The sequence below is a fragment of the Bidens hawaiensis genome, unplaced genomic scaffold (genome assembly GCF_021521415.1).
Source record: "Bidens hawaiensis isolate Kalapana, Puna unplaced genomic scaffold, B.hawaiensis_p1.1 tig00021016_1, whole genome shotgun sequence".
Lineage (NCBI taxonomy): Eukaryota > Viridiplantae > Streptophyta > Magnoliopsida > Asterales > Asteraceae > Bidens > Bidens hawaiensis.
In genome coordinates this window covers 182,973-188,626 of record NW_027493243.1, presented here as the reverse complement: position 1 = coordinate 188,626, position 5,654 = coordinate 182,973, and positions in this window count along the sequence as shown.

Sequence of the window (5,654 nt, the reverse complement as noted above, 5' to 3'; positions counted from 1 at the left end):
CTCTGTGCATCATGTGCAGGTTTCACATCCGATTTGTCAAAATTTTGTGCATAACTATCGAGAGACTAATCCCTTTCAGATCTGCGATGGTCCACCCGATCGTCTCCTTATTCGCTACTAGCATTTTCAGCAAAGCAGATTTTTGTTCCAAAGACAAGTTAGAAGCTATAATAACAGGCAATGCGTCATTCTTACCCAAAAACCCGTATATCAGATGCCTCGGTAGCTCCTTCAGCTCGACTTTCGGTGCTTCCTATAAAGATGGTTTCAACCCGGTATCGATCTTCTCGGGAAGCGGTTCCACCTGAACCGACCACGGGGGTCGATCTCCTCGTAAAGCTGCAACCTCCAGCTTCTTCTCCTCCTCTTCCAGCTGCTCATCAGTCTCCACCTGTAACCTGTCAAACATAAAGCACGTCTCCGTTGTGCCATCCGGATCCACGACCGAGTCGTATAACGGAATGCACTCGTCAATAATGTCCGCCATAAAGCATTCATCATCGACCGGAGAATTATTTACATGTGTGAAAACATTAAGTCTAAGCTTATGGTTACCAAATTCCACGTCTACAGTACTGGTTCGACAATCGATTTTGGCATTTGCGGTGGCCAAAAATGGGCTACCGAGGATAACCGTGGGATGTTTGGTTCTCTCACGCGAAACATAATCGAGAACCAAAAAGTCAACTGGATAGTAAAAATCTTCCACCTTGACAATCACGTCATGTAACATTCCCCGGGGAAGTTTCGGTGTCTGGTCCGCGAGAACAACCGTAGTTGCAGCTGCCCGAAGCGGACCGAAGTCATACTGATCGTATAGACTTCCTGGGAGGATACTAATGCTAGTTCCAAGATCTAGGAGTACCCGTGTCATTTTAAAATCACCCACCTGAATGGATATAATGGGCGTTCCCGGATCTTGTAGCTTAGGTGGAAGAGCACCCGAAAGAATTGCACTCACATTATCTGTTAAATCAATCTGTTTAGGGATCTTTCGGTTCCGTTTCTGTGTGAAAAAATCTTTCAAATGCTTAGCATAGGCGGGAACTTGTTTTATGACATCTAAAAGAGGAATGTTAATTTTAACCTGTCTAAACGTTTCCCACATTTCTTCCTACTGTGGGTCCCGTTTAGATGCCATCTTCGCCTTCGATGGTGACAACGAGGCATCAGGATAGGGGACGGTTTTAGCCTTCCCCGTATCCTTAGGATTGTTGTTACCATCCTTCGGAACTGGTTCGTTTATTTTAATTCCACTTTTGTTATTTTCAATTAATACCGGTTCTGGTTCGTCATCACTAACGACTGTCTCATCAATATCTTCCACCACCCCATCAACTCGAGATGGTGGACCCCCAACCTTATTATCATAACTTTTCCCATTTCTTAAAGTACTTACCTGATTGACGTGCTTCTTCGAACTCGAACTGAAGTGCTCCGAGTTCACTGTGGTATCACTCGGTAACTGACCCGCGGTTTTGTGCAACTTTTTCATGTCTGCTGCGAGCTGACCAATCTGTTTTGACATTGCTTCTGCTGACTTGTCTCTCAACTTGAACTGTTGATGTAACACAAAGTGTACATCTTATTGCATTGAATTATCCTCATATTTATGCCGAACTCCATGCAAGTTCATTGTTTTTGGTACTTATTTGAGTTATTTGTGAATTTGCAAATCCGGGCGCCTGCCCGATAAAGAAAACATAAAAAGATGGCGTTTCGGAGGCAAAAATAGTAATCTGCCAGACTTGCACGGCCATGCCTGCCCGTGCACCTGCCCGTGCCAACTAGGAAATGTGCCAGTGCAAGCCAGTGCATGATCTAATGCTGAAAAAGCATGATCTAATGCTGAAAAAGTCAAAATAACCAGCCCGTGCTAGCCCGTGCCAGAACAGAGAAATCTGACTTTTTGGTCAGATTAAAGCCAATGGCTGACTTTCCACAAATAGGCACAGCCTTGCGGGCCCGTGCACGATGTCCAGACCCAATTATCCTCATTTTGTGGTGTGGAGTCTTGGGGATTTTCTCTCAATCAAGTGCAGCAATTTTAGGGGATTCTTGGAGGCTTCCACCAACATAAGATTCATCATTCCATCCTTCAATCCTTGATTTTGGTTTGCATTTCTATGTTTAATTGCATGTTTTGTAAGCTTATTTCTATATTGATTGTAGTTGTATTAAGCCTTATGGGCTAAAAACATTTACTATCTAGACATTGTTGAAGCTTTTACTATTGTGATTTTTATCTATGTACGGTTATGGTAATTTGGTTTTCTTTCAAGGAAATGTTGAAGTTATGAGTTGATATTGATGGTGTTCATGCTTGTTAGAATTGCATACCTTGTTAGTCTTACAAATGTTTAGGCATTCATGTTGGAAAACTATGTTCTAGATGTTTGTTTGTAAACTTTGAATGTTCATGTTTCTTTGTTTACATTGCTAAGTTAGGAATGACTATTAAAGATTAATTTGGTTATAATATTATCGATGAGCATGAAACCCTACACTTGATATTGGAAAATTGATGAGTGTTGTTATGATTCTTGACTTGGTGATGACTTGCTAGTTAAAGTTTCATAAGTTGATGTTTAATTCATGAGTTTAGCTAATTTAGTGTAATTTTAGGTGGTTAGAATGTTGTTCATGCTAGCTTTCCTTTGATTATGAGACTTTGTTGTTTTGACAAATACGTTAGTCTATGTTTAATTCTTAATTGAAAACCCGTCATGATGATTAATTGTTAGTATTAGGTTGCTTGATTGTAATCTAGTATTTATGCTTAGATTCATGATGTTTACCATATCATTGCTATTTTATCACATTGGTAGAGTGGATGCATGTCTAGGTAGTTTTGTTGGATTGATTGTTTCTTGTATTTTTACTTGCTTTGTTGTATGCTAGTTTAGTTAGTTAAAAACTCAAATTAAGATTTCTTTGTTCGGTTAGCCATTTACAAAGATTTAGTACTAGAATATTACCGTATCCATGGATTGACACTCGGTTCTTGCCGACACTTTATTGCAAACGATAGGTACATTTGCCTTTTGTGTGTGGTTTAGTTGTAGGTGAAAACCTATTTTTAAAACCCGATTTGTGTGGAACTTTTATCCAAATTTATACATATATTCACACACGTCATCTTTGTGTTTCCTTCTGATTATCAGTCACGACCTTCAACAACGCATCTAACTTTGAATGAATTGACTCGTCTGAATTTCCCGAACTACCCTTCTGTTGATCTTGATTCTGATTACTTGACGAACTGTTACCCCGATAACCATCTCTGTTATAACCCCGACTATTACTCTGACTGTTCGAACCACCCTAACGGTAGCTATTCTGCTGTCGGTTCTAACTGGACCCCTGAAAGTTCGGATTCGACTGAAATTCTGAAATTCTGGTGATTCCTTAGGCCCGGATGATACGTATTTGAATTGAACCCTTGGCCTTTAGAATCCCCGTACGCATAACTGACTTCCTCCTCGTCGGGGTACTCGTCATCATCATCAAAACCGGGGCAATCTTCAACCTTATGCCCCAATTCACCAGAGTCTGCACAAACTGGGAATTTCACCCCGACTTTACCAACCTCTTTCTTTTTCTCTTTTCAATAACCCGCGAGTTCTCATTCCAACTCTGCAATTCTGTCTGACTCGCTCGAGGCTGATTTAACCGATCTGGTGACCCCAACTTTTCGTCTTCGTTCAGCAGCTGCTTTTGATTTGGAATCCGCACACATAAACTCAAGGAAATTCCAATCATCCTCTTCGAGTTGGTTTAATAACATACCATTACATGACGATTTCAAATATTTTCTATCCTCGTAAGTCAACCGGTCAACGAAACACTTCACTAATTCCCACAACTTAATCTGATGGTGCGGGCACTTCCTGATCATCTTCTTATAACGAATAAATGCCTCATGAAACAACTCACCCGGTAACTGTAAAAAATGTCGAATCTCCATCCGGGCTTCGTTAGTCTTCGACTGCGAATAGTACTCGTTAAGGAAGATCTGCTGCAACTTAGCCTAACTCTCAATACTATGCATCGGTAGCGAGTTGAACCAGTGTTTTACTTTGTCTTTTAGTGAAAACTGGAACAACCGCAACCGAACCTCATCCTGATCGTATGTACCATCACCGATAGACCCGCAAATAGCTGAAAAATCTGACAAGTGTGAATACGGGTCTTCCGATCCCAGTCCGTGAAAATGGGGAACTATATTGATGTAGGACGGACAGGATTTAAATGTCAGTTGTCCCTGTACATGAACCTGTGTAACAATCGGTGAGGCACCATCTGAAATAGCCGGTCTGAACCGACTGTTAACACCCTGAGCCGGGAGCCCATAATTCCTTCGTCTGACTCTCGGTTCCTCAAAACCTCCCCGGTTAACTTGAATCGGACTTCTACGTTCCTCCTGATATCTTCCTATACCACCCCGATCCGGATTTATGTTCCTCCACCTGTTACCTCTCACCCTAACTGTGACATCTGCCCCGATCCGACCCGACCCAGGTACCCGTTTCTCTGACCCGATCTCTTTTTTTATTTATTTATACTTATATTTTACTTTAATAATAATAATATATTTTCCTTCCCGCCTCTCCCTCTTCCTTCTCTCTTTCCGCCTTCTTTTCCCTATTGTCGCCGTCCCGCCCTTAAGCCTTGAACCCCTCTTAACCTTTCTGTCCTTTGTTCTTTCCCGCCTAAGGTTGTCTGCGCAGCTCCACGCGCCAGACCCCTTACAAGGAAGCCTGCGTGAAGACCACCTGTTATTGCGATACGCGAGATGAACTGTCCCCGCAGCGCGCTAAGGATTTTAGTTCTTTCCGCGGCGCGCTATGGATACCGTTCTTCCCACGACGCGCTAAGGAATATAGTTCTTCTCGCGACGCGCTTAGAATTGAAGTTCTTCCCGCGGCGCGCTTAGAAATATAGTTCTTTCCGCGGCGCGCAAAGGTTGGTTCTGTCTGCCTTCGCGCTCTCTTGACCTTCTGTGTCTGCCTTCGCGCTCGAAGCTTTCTCGCGCTGTCTTGTGTCCTTTCTTCTGTTTTATCTTGCTTGTTTGCCTTTGATATCTTATCTTTTGTGCTGTTGACCTAACCTGTCTTATGTCTGAAAAGCCACTTTTGGCGCAGCATGCGCACCAACCCCATTGGTTGGCAGAAAAAGTGACTGACATTATCTTTTGAGATCTGCTTTTCCATACTTGACCAGTACCTTTATCTGACCCGCCCATGCCTGTTTACTGTTACCTGTCAGCTTTTCCTTGTTCCCTGCAGCTGCCATATCTTTTGATATCTTTTGCTTTTGGAATCTTTTACTTTTTGGAGATCTTTTCCCCTTTTCTAGGGATTGTGTTCCCTAGGGTTTCTCTATAAATAATAATGTTATTTTCCCTAACACTACACACACAAAGCACTTAAACTCTCCTATTCTCTCTTGCTCCTTGCCGTTGTTCTTCCTCTGCCGCCTCCTCTCTCTTTGCCTCCGTCTTCCTCCCTGTCCTGCCCTGCTTTTCCGGTAATATATAATATATTATATATAATAATTTACTTATTAATTATGCTAACTTATAATCAAGACTTAAAAACAAATCATTAAAATAATAATCTTATTTATAGGATAACTTTGCTTGTTAAGAGTTG